Source organism: Dermacentor albipictus, chromosome 1 (assembly GCF_038994185.2).
Source record: "Dermacentor albipictus isolate Rhodes 1998 colony chromosome 1, USDA_Dalb.pri_finalv2, whole genome shotgun sequence".
NCBI classification, from domain to species: Eukaryota; Metazoa; Arthropoda; class Arachnida; order Ixodida; family Ixodidae; genus Dermacentor; species Dermacentor albipictus.
The window spans coordinates 126,745,367-126,756,871 of record NC_091821.1 but is presented as its reverse complement, the minus strand read 5'-3'; the positions used below and the strand labels follow the sequence as shown (position 1 = coordinate 126,756,871).

The 11,505-nt window shown below is 47.1% G+C and overlaps 1 long non-coding RNA gene across 1 annotated transcript; it reads left to right on the top strand.

Annotated features, from left to right (window-relative positions):
* Positions 1–6,713: 6,713 nt before the first annotated feature.
* Positions 6,714–10,050, top strand: LOC135917586 (uncharacterized). The gene is made up of 3 exons (XR_010569342.2): positions 6,714–7,514; positions 8,926–9,135; positions 9,953–10,050. It is a non-coding gene; the product is annotated as an uncharacterized lncRNA (long non-coding RNA).
* Positions 10,051–11,505: the final 1,455 nt, after the last annotated feature.

Genomic DNA, 11,505 nt, shown 5'->3' with positions numbered 1-11,505 from the left:
GCAGGCTATTTCTTTAACCTTATTTTCATGGTCCAGCCGTTGAGAAACGTAATCAGGCTTGGAAAAATGTTTCCCGGGATTTATACCTGTTAGAGAGTGGAATATGTTATGAAAAAGTTTCAGTCTGAGATATTTCCTGTGTTGCTGAAGTGGCTCCCAACTGAGGCTTTCTTTTGCTCTTGAAACGCTGAAATTCCTAGTGAAGTTTGAATAAACAAAACGAACGGCTATGCTTTGAATTCTTTCTAAACTGTTGATGTCACGTGCCGTCCACGGATCCCACACAGCACACGCATAATCCAGAACAGATCGGACATTTGATTTGTACAATGATACCTTTGTCTCAATTATACCTTTGATACCTTTGTTGATACAACCGATCACCACGCCGTTTGTTGGCTTTCTTCCCTCAAGGATCACACCGGACCCCTCAGTCGCTGCGCTTTACAGCTGCAAGAATACACGTACAATGTGGTCTAAAAGTCAGGTCTTCTACATCAGGACGCCGATTGCCGATCTCGTCATCCCGTCGATGCACCGGACGGTTTCAGTGGATGTTGCGCCAATCTGCGTTTCGCGCTCTCCGGCTTCAAAGACATTAGTGTTGAACAACCACGCGATGAATGGCTAAGGCACATTATCCAACGGATGCTCTCTGATCTACCGCACCCATGACTTCACATGTTCGTTCTACAAAATGGCATCCTGCATCGCCACAACATGCCCCAACACCGTTGCCTGTGCCTGTGCCCCAACCCACACTTTCGACTTGCGAGAGGCCGTGAAGCAAGAGTTGACAGCGATGACTACACCCATGACGCATCTTGCTCCGGTAGTGCGCCCCACACCTACCTACGGGTATGTTGCTTTGCTACCAACCGCTACCGTGACCTCCGTGCCTACGGACGTTACCTATGACCATTTGACTTCGATGCTAACCAGAGCACTGCAGTTGCTTCGCCATACTACCCTCAGTGGGGTCCATCTCGTTCGCTTTGCTTTTACTGTGGTATACGCGGCCATATATCTCTCTTTTGCCGCCGTCGCCAGCAGAATAAAAGACGAGGCTAAGCTGAGAACGAGAGACACCGCACTCGCCGACAAGACGCCTACTATCCCGGATCGTACTCACTCCCTCAGCAGCGTTCTCCGTCTCCTCCAGCTGCTCCTGGTCTGCCTCATTGTTCCCGTTCGGCCAGACGTCGCCCTCCTTCGCCTTACCGGCGCTCTACATAACCACTTCGCCTCACTTCCCACCTTGCCGACCAGCACTCGGAAAACTAACTGTTGCAGTTTTTTGAGGGAAAACTGCTCCCTATTGGTCTTCAAGAATTCCTCCTGTTCGCCTAGCCACCATTCTTTATGTAACTGTTGAAGGCGTTCCCGCGTCAGCTCTCATCGATTCGGGTGTCGCCGTTTCTGGTCTTCGTATTAATCTGTGTTCACGGCTCCGGAATGTAAAAACGCCGGATCTTGGACCTATTTTGCGTGGTTCTAATATTGCAGTCATCCACCCCGATGGAGAGTGTACTGCTCGTATTCTCATCGATGGCATTTGCCACCATTGAGTCTATCATCCTTCCAAGGGGTATTCATGAACATATACTGGGTTGGGGCTTCCTATGTTGTGCTTCAGCCGTCATTTTATGTAGAGAGGAAGTTGTCCATACCACGGATACAGCGCTTGCACCTGTTGCTGACTCTTCACCTTCATGTGTGACCTTCGCCATCGCTGTAGACTACGTCCTGCGTTCTCATCACGAAGACGTTGCAGCCGTACCATCCAGTCAGATCGCTGATGGAGACGCTCTAATCGCCTCTTCTTCCCGCTGTATTTCTCGCGGAATGCTCATTGCCGCCTGTCTCATCCGGTTTTCACGTGGACGCGCCCGTCTGTCTGCTTGCAACATAACCCCAGATCCTGTGATGCTGCCCAAAGGGATGAATGTGGCAACCCTCGCCGAAACTCAACCTATCTCTAAAGTCACGCTTTTCCCTTCTTCACACGAGCACCAACCTCAGGTTTAGATGATTCTTTTCCTCCCCCAGCCGTTCTTCGTTGTGACCTAACAGCCGCGCAGTCCGAAGCCTTGCTCGTGGTCTTGGCGAAGCACAAAGCCTGTTTAGATAGCTGTTCCCCTGTGTTGAGCCAAACTTCTGCCGCTACACACACCGCATCGAAACCGATGGTTCCTCTATAATACGACGACGCCCCTATCGTGTATCGCCGTCTGAATGAAAGGCCGTTGAACAACAAGTTGCTGACATGCTTGCGCGGAAGATAATACGATCTTCATCTAGCCCCTGGGCTTCTCCCGTGGTTCTGGTAAAGAAGAAAGATGGCTCCGTTCGCTTTTGCGTCGATTATCGAGCGCTCAGTAAGATATCATGCAAGGACGTATATCCAATACCTAGAATTGACGACGCTTTGGACACACTACAAGTGGCGGTGTATTTCTCCGGCCTTGATATTCGGTCAGAATATTGGCAAATTCAGATGGACTTCGACAACCCCTTCTGCCGGTTTACTACAACTTCTCCCTAGCCCGGACGCACATGTTCAATTTGTTGGCATTGATTTATATGGCCACTTGCCTTTGACACCCTCCGGTCACTGTTGGATTGCCACTTCGATAGACCATTTAACAAGATATGCCGAGACTGCCGGCATATCTTGTTATCGACTTTGCTATTGACTGTTGTTATCGACTTTAACAAGATATGCCGAGTGGGGACGACGCTGAAGTAGCGCGGGGGAAAACGAAGAAGACGTTGTTGTTGTTCCCTTGCACGCAATTCTTGGCCAATCCCCCAGTGTGGGTATGAGCCATAATAAGAGGCTATCATCATCATCATCATCTTGGACGACTGATAAAGTGCGTTTCTTGGCGGTGCTGCTACGCATACTCGTCGATCCCACGTCGTTACACTGGTGGAGGTGCGGGGTATTCTTCATGCTTGGCACCCCTTCGCGGAGCCGACGATCGAGCCCGGAATCACCATCGTGCATCGAAACACCGGTCCACCGCTTCAGTCGTCGCCTGCTAGGCTTAGCGCCCGAGTCCAGTCCCCTACAAGAAACTTCGAGAAATCGTTTGCCTCCTACAAATAACATGGCCACCGCAGCTCCATCGCAAGTAACACTACAAAATCCTATGGTCCCGGAGAGGTTTCATGGTGATGCCTTTGAAGAGGTCCAAGATTGGCTAGACCAGTTCGAGCGCGTCGCCCAGTACAACCATAAGACCAGCTCGGCGGACAAACTCTCGAGTGTCTATTTCTATTTGAAGGACAATGCTCGTACGTGGTACGTAAACCGGGAGAGGAGCTTTGCCACGTGGGACGACTTCCGCGCACAGCTGCTGGATACCTTTTCAAGCATTGAGAGGAGGGAAAACGCGCAGCGTCTCCTTGAAATCCGCGTTCAAAAGCCCAATGAGAGTGTTGCTATGTTCTCGGAAGACATGGCCCGTCTTTTCCGTAGGGCAGACCCGGACATGCCAGAGGAAAGAAAGCTGCGATATCTCCTGCGAGGACTGAAGGAGCAACTGTTTGCCGGCCTTGTGAGAAATCCACCGACAACAGTGGCACAGTTCACAAAAGAGGCTACAGCCATTGAACGGGCCCTGCATCAACGATACCGCCAGCATGACATGGGCAACTCGACGGCGGACACTTCCGTACTGGCTGCGAGTAACGACATGTCTCTGCGTGAAGTTGTCCGAGAAGTGGTGCGAGAAGAGCTTCGGCAGCTCGGCTTTGTGGTTGCGCCTACGGAACCGACGCCAGCGTTATCTTTTGTTGCTGATGTAGTCCGGGAGGAAGTCCGGCAAGCTTTTTCAGCGCCAGACTGTGGCAACGTTCCGCGGCGCCTCACTTATGCGGAAGCTGTTCGCCCTCCACTCAACGCAACTTCAACGCCGTTGACTCCAACTACAACTACAACACCACCTACGCCACAAATAGAGCCGACATCGTCACCCTCGTCGACTCTACCGACCCCGCCGATCATGCCAGCACGAACAACGCCGTGTTTTCGACATGCGCACGCCAATCCTTGGCTCCATGGAGAGCCGAACTACCAGCGTCGGAAAACCGATTTGTGGCGCACCGTCGACCGTCGACCAGTGTGCTACCATTGTGGTGAAGCTGGACACGTCTATAGAGTTTGCCGCAAATGGAACAACTATCGCACCGCTCAACACCCAAGCTTTCCTGCCAACTATGCTTATTCTCCGTACGATGGTCGACGCGCTTACAACGACGCTCCTGTGAACAGTCAGCCACCAAATACGACGACGCCCCGACCACGTTCTCCTTCTCCATCTCCGGCGCGCTACAATTCGCCGACTCGTCGCAGTTTTGCCGACGTCACTAGGGGTAGATCGCCTAGCCCTCGACGGGGAAACTAGCCGCAGCGACCTCCGGGGGTGAGGTTGCCAATACTCTAACTGCTCCACATCCCCCTTTATCGACGAACGACGACGTGAAGACGACATTGACGAAAAAGATGCCCAGCATAACGACGAATACGACGGATAGAAGTACGAAAGACGTAACTGACATCGTCAGCGCCGAGCTCATCGTTTGCATTGACGGCCACGAAATAGCCGCTCTGGTTGACACTGGCTCCCATTTTTCAATCCTTAGCTTACAGGTCGCTGACAAACTGAGGAAGGTGAAGACACCATGGCACGGGCCCAACATAAGAACCGCCGGAGGTCAGTTGATGACACCTGTCGGGAAATGCACGGCCCGACTCTTAATCGCCGGTTCAACCTTCGTCGTCAACCTCGTCATCCTTACTGAGTGTTGTAAAGAACTTATATTGGGCATGGATTTCCTACGGGAGTACGGCGCCGTGATTAACATCCGTGACAGAAGCGTTACATTTGCCACGAGTTCCGATAATGTGACCCATGAGAAGCCACAACAACCTCGCTTACGTATTGCCGCGGACGACGTCATACTTTCGCCGCGGAGTTGCTCTCTCGTACAGGTGCGCTGTGACAACCTGCAAAGCGCCCATACAAAAATGCTTCCTTACTTTCTTTAGAACTTTTATCAACATCCTATCAACTTTAGTAACATCCTATTGACTTTTACTTTTTAGTAACGTTTGTCAAAAGAAAGTTGGTTACTTCTTTTCTAACTTCAGTATGTAAAAAGAAAGTTACTAGAAAGTTAAGACACACTATTTTAACTTTTTAAAAACACGATTCAATAGGAAGGTAATAAAAATAATTATGTTCTTAAAGTACATAACCCAAGTTACAAAACATGCATGAATATTATTCAATAAGGTTATAATTATTCAGTGAACATAGCTGGTGCAAGACAGTGTTGTTTCATGGACAGGTGTAACTTTCCACAATTTGCAATCAACTTTCTAGTAACACTGGTTACTACAAAGTTGTTAAAAATGATTTAGTGAAAAATGAACATATAACAGCATCTGAACTATAAATGAATATGCAAAGAATGGCTGCATTAAAAAAATGTTTTTTTTTTGCACAGTAACTGTTTTCCTAATTTTTAATCAACTTCCTAGTAACAGATGATAGCAGAATGTTCATAGAAAAAAAATGCTTCTAATACCGGACGCTAAGAGAAAATATGGTCTCACCAATTCAAGATGTGGGCACGTATTCTCGAAAACACGAGAGCTAGTGCCATGGGAAGCGTGTATATGAGCGGTGATCATGAATTTGTGCTCAGTAGGTGTCAAAGAAGCCCGTAGGCCATGCACCACCGCACTAGACGGCGCGCTGATCGGCTCGTGTTCGCCAACTAAAGCGGGAGACACACGGTCCGATTTGGTGTCCGATCCGGCGTCTGACGCGCCGAAACTGCAGCCCGAATCGAGGTGTTTTGCCGTGCCGAAGCGCCGGATCGGACGTCCGGCGTGCGACAAACCGGGCAGATTTTCATCGTTCGACGTGTCCGACAACTGCACCGTCGTCTGGCCGCAGCCATTGGCAGCGCGGCTGGCATGTGACGTCCTCTGACGTTCCCTCCACGGAGGCGGTGCTGGCTTTCCGGTTTCTCGCAGTTATTCTTTTTCCTTGCCTGCTGCAGTTTGTTTCTGACATGAAATAGTTACCAGTTCAGTAAAATTATCTCGAACGTGTGCCTGTTACGCAAACCAGCGCCTTGTACACTAGCGCTAAGCTACTGGTGAGATCGGGAGCCGCGACGCGAGGGCATTTCGCGAGCAGACATCACACACCGACCGTCTGAGCGAAGCCGCTTGCACGTTTGCCCTTCGCAACGACTGCGTCGAGTAAACCAATTGTATTTAATTACGGCCGACCTAAGTGTACAGTGTTCATTGTTTTGGCAAAAATAAGCACTCTTCGACGAGCTCGGACTGGATCGCAAGCGCCGTCGGCTGCAGCGTCCGCCTAGCTATGCCTACCGGCCCTATCGCTGGCTTTAGCGGAGCCGTCAGTGGACAACGCGCCGTCGTGAAGTGTTCTGTCACTCACAGGGGCATAAGTTTATCGACAGCCTTCGCGTAAAGCGAAGCAGTGTGGTGCAGAGTTGTTTATATTGCGTTTCTCGACGTGGATATCAACTCAAGCTGGGGAGTTGGATGTGGGCGGAGCTTACGCGCCGCTCATGCCGTAGCATGCAGCGCCGCACGTCGGATCGGACACCGATCGTACCGCGTGCGTCTGTATAGCTCGCTCATGGTTCGGCTGAAGTCCCCGTATACACTTTATAAATAAGGAAGCCTACCTAGGCACTGTAAACCCAATTATTGGGGCCTAAATGCCTCTCCGCCTCCTACTACGGCTTCCTTTGAGTGACAGTCTGATCTCGAAGGCCATGCTTTTGCAACCTGCATGCACCTGAAGCAATTGCGAATCTTGAAGGCAACATCCGCTTAGTTTTTATTATATATACATTTCCTTAAACTTCGTATCACAAAGTACAAAGTACACACTTCTGGACCAAATAAATTTATTAAAAGACTCTATCAAATGTTATTAGGAAAAAACACGCAATTTTTTCATTTAAGATACATTTTTCTAAAAAACCGCAGAGTGGCGCTACTGTAGTATTTGTTTGGTCGACACACCACGTTGGTTGTCGTAAGTGCTCCCTGCAGTGAGGTGGTATTTGAGGTAAATTTTAGAAGTGCCTAGACAAAACGTGCTGCTTGTTGTGTGCAGTGACCATCCCAAACCCTCCGGACTCGTGTAACGCCATTAGTTCGCCGTGTGTTTCGAGCGATCCACCAGTGTCGTCAGTGAGTGCCCTAGTACAGCTCCCGTCCGAACTGCCTTTGTTCTGCCGAGCTGCTGCCGGCGCTGTTCTGCCGAGCTGTTCTGCCGGCGCTCTCGTCAAAAGTCTGGTACTGGGGCTTCGAATTGTAGTGTTTGGAAGACTGTTGAAGGTTGTGCTTTTGTGGAGCTGGAGTTCATCGGCAGTTCTACAGTGCTTGCGCCAGAGAAACGTCGGTGCTTCTGTACCTGTTAGACGAAGGAGCGTTTGCCAAGTCTTGAAAGGTAAGCAAGTTTGGCGCTTGCGCGCATTCTTGAAGCTTATGATTTGCGTAATGAGCGTTGTGTAACTAGCTAGAGCAAAGCGCTTTCCTATCGTATGTTAGCCATGTTGCTGTGCACATTTAGCAAGCAATTTCGCGAAAGCTTCCTCTGATGTTACAGCGTACTTGCATTCTGCTACCCGCCTTGATTGCTATGCCTGAATGGGCACACAATTATGAAAACACATTGAAAGTTTGTGTTCGTTCGGCAGTGCGTAATAATTTGAACACTGCGATTTTGTAGCAATACTTACCCCTCGATTCTATATCACTCTTCTCGCCCACCGCTAACGGCCGGCAGCTGCAGTACGTAGCACGGGCCGGGGCGTCGGTCAGCCTACTAACGAATAGCGCAAAGGAATACCATCGCTACAAAATCGCGGTCTTTAAATTATTACGCAAATTTTGTGCACAATGAGATGTTATAAACACACCTTGCATGTACATGAAAAAAAGGTTTACAACAGAGATGACATATATGCATGGGCACATATATGTGTCAATAAAATACTCGAGCCTCTTTCTGCCTACAGAAAAAGAAGTTATGTCTTACTCGAGGGCATGGCTGCTTGTAATAATGAACCTCTAAGGGAAGGTTTTCTCTAATCCCTATTTTTGATATCTAAATGCTTATGTGGCATGTACAAACTGCTTGCATCCATTTCTCATTGGGATGAGCTGTCTGAAATTTATTTTCAGTAATAATTGCAATAATTAACTACTTTCACCTGTCTTCTAATGACTAAAGTTCTATGCTTCTACCTTGACAAACCTTTTGTGAAATTAGTTTGATGAGGCCCAATATACAGCGCTTTCTAAATTGAAGGTATCAGTACCTATTAAAGACTACGCTAACTATGAAAATGCTGCTTGCGTATATTGTTTATTCACTCTGTCAGACAAAATCTTTACACCCAAGTGCAGTCAGTAAATTTAAAAGTGCATGCCTGCAAGGGGAAGTCAGAATTGTATTTGAAGACAATTGCATCTTGTTTGATAGTTCTTGAGCACTTGTGCGCCACTAATCGAGCACAGCTTGGCCCTATACTCGATGAGGCTTGAAGCTTTCAATGTCTGCTAATCACTAAAACAGCACCAGATCTCACTCTGTGTCAAGGGGTGGCACACATTTGCTTAGTTCTAGGCAGATGCATGTCTTTCTTTCGCATTGAAGTTCCCAATACTTTCTAGTCTTACGTAAAAGTACACAGCTCAGTACAATGCATGTATGGTATACGTAAGGCTGCTTTGTTCTTTAAACCGAATCAACAAGAAGCAGCGACTTCCGTTTTTGCAAACCTTACCCTACTTCCTAACCATTCCTTGATCAAATGCGTATAAAATGAATCTTTGGTTGTTGTATTCTTTCACAGGTAGACATCGGTGACGGTGTATACGTTGAAAAGGGCCTGCTAAAGAGGCTGTGCCTGGATGCTAACAACTCAGGCTTTCACTTCGCGGAGGGCCTCCTTAAAGCTCCTTTTTCAATAGAAGACGTTGAAGGGAGGTCCTTCTTTGGGCGGCTGTCAAATGCCTTCCACAGAAGGATCTGTTGGATTCCAAGAAGGTCAACACCATAGTAGGTATGTGTCGCAAAGAAGCATCTTAATATTCTTTGTGCAGTTTTCAACAAAACTCCTTTCATGCTAATTTCAATGCTATCTTAGGGTATACTCCTTTCTTTCCTGCTAAAATAGCTATTAACCTGATTATAATAGCATATTATAATGCAAGCTTTGCCACCATAACTAGAAAATTGTCATTACTGTTGGCATGTGTATTTTTGTGATAGAGGCCCTGGTCATGTGAATGCACTGATAATATAATATCCTGTCTTGTGGAAATCTAACATGTTTAGTAACAAGCTCACTTTGACAATGTCTGCCTGCACAACAAAGGCATTTTGTAATCTTGCTGTAGAACGTCCGTAATGCCTGTTCAACTGCTTACATGTTGCTTGTATCATTTCGTGTTTCTTAAGTGCAACATAAAAATCAACTCTTCTATGTACCTGTGCCCAAGCAAAGCTGCAGCATAGTTATGACTGACACCTTGCCTTTCCTAAGATAATTCACACATGAAACTTCCATGTACTAGTCACAATACGAATATCGAAGTTCATTAAACTGAAGTTGATTTACAGGTTTTGTTTGTAGATGACAATTGGTACGATAGAATTTGTGTCGTGCATCTGTTGGTGTTATGCACATCCATCACGCTCCCAGCTTTAATGCACGAATTCAGTCATTTCATGCATTTTTAGGACTTTGCACAAAACAGCTGGAGATGTTTATAGCTCACAGGATTGAAAGCTTGTCTCTTGTGCACTTCTCATGGCATTTCTTGTCTCATGTCACTGTAGCAAAACTAATATATTGCCTTTTTTCTTCTCGTTTCTAGACTACACAACGCAACATTTCAGCCTACTTCCAGGGCAGCTGGAGAACTCGTCCCCCTTACTAGCCCGGGGATATTAAATGGATGTGTTCAAGCACAAACGGAAACCCGTCTTCTTCTGTTGCATGCCACACCTAGCCACTTGGCAATCACTATTCGCCAAAGACAGATAGTTGACAGGATGTTACTAGCAAGTCGTTAGGATATATAAAGGTGGTTAATAAATAGTCATTGCACAGTTTTTAGGAAGCAAATAAAAATTTTATTCAGAGATAATCAAAGCTTACTTTTGCAATATATAATTGCAAAAGTAATTACCTCTGGATAAAATTTTTATGTACTTTCTAAAAACTGTGAAGCGACTATTTATTAACCACCTTTATACATCCTAACGACTATCTAGTAATATCCTGTCAACTATCTGTGGCGAATAGTCGACAGGATGTTACTAGCAAGTAGTTAGGATGTATAAAGGTGGTCAATAAATAGTCGCTTCACAGTTGACACTTTCTAACGACATAAGATAATAAGCAGTCGGTAAGAATTCTATCGACATTTTATATCTATACTTTCAATTCAATATCGGTGGCCAATAGTCGGCAGGAGGTTACTAGGAAGTTGTTACGGTGTCTAAAGACGTTTTATAGAATGTTGATAGGTTTTAGTAACATTTGTCTAAAGACGGTTTATAAAATGTAACTAAAATTTTTGTAAGGGCGGGACTGGAGTAGCTGAACACATCAGTGCGCTAGCACTGAATTGTGGTGTGGCCATTGCCAGAGCACTTATCAATGTAATCGACGGAAGCGCCGAACTCTTGCTGACAAATTTTAGTAGGGAGCGCCGACACATCGTTAGAGGCACTGCTGTCGCCTATTTCGACGAAGTGACAGAAATACAAGACTGCCACTTAGCGCAGGAGTCGGCGTCTACAATCCAAACAGCTGCACCCATTGTAGACGTAAACCCGACGTTAACGGCCGTTGAGCGGAACCGTCTGCTTGAGCTCATCAAGCAGTACCAGGGCTGTTTCTCCTCTGCGTCAAGAGTTGGTCAAACGCCACTTACCAAACACCGCATCATTACTGATGTCGACGCCAGACCCATCCGACAAAACCCTTATCGTGTGGCCCCAAAGGAACGCGAAGCAATACAAAAACAAGTGAAGACGATGCTAGAAGATGGCGTTATTCGACCATCTAATAGTCCGTGGGCATCACCTGTAGTTTTAGTGAAGAAGAAGGACGGTAGCCTGCGCTTGTGCGTCGACTATCGGAAGCTCAATCAGGTCACAAAGAAGGACGTTTATCCACTGCCACGTATTGATGATTCCTTGGATAGGTTGCGAAACTCGTGCTACTTTTCCTCAATGGACTTGAAAAGCGGTTATTGGCAGATCGAAGTGGATGAGAGAGACCGCGAGAAAACAGCCTTTGTGACGCCTGACGGACTCTATGAATTTCAGGTACTTCCCTTCGGTTTGTGTTCGGCGCCAGCAACATTTCAGCGTCTAATGGACACTGTGCTCTCCGGACTCAAATGGCAAACATGCCTGG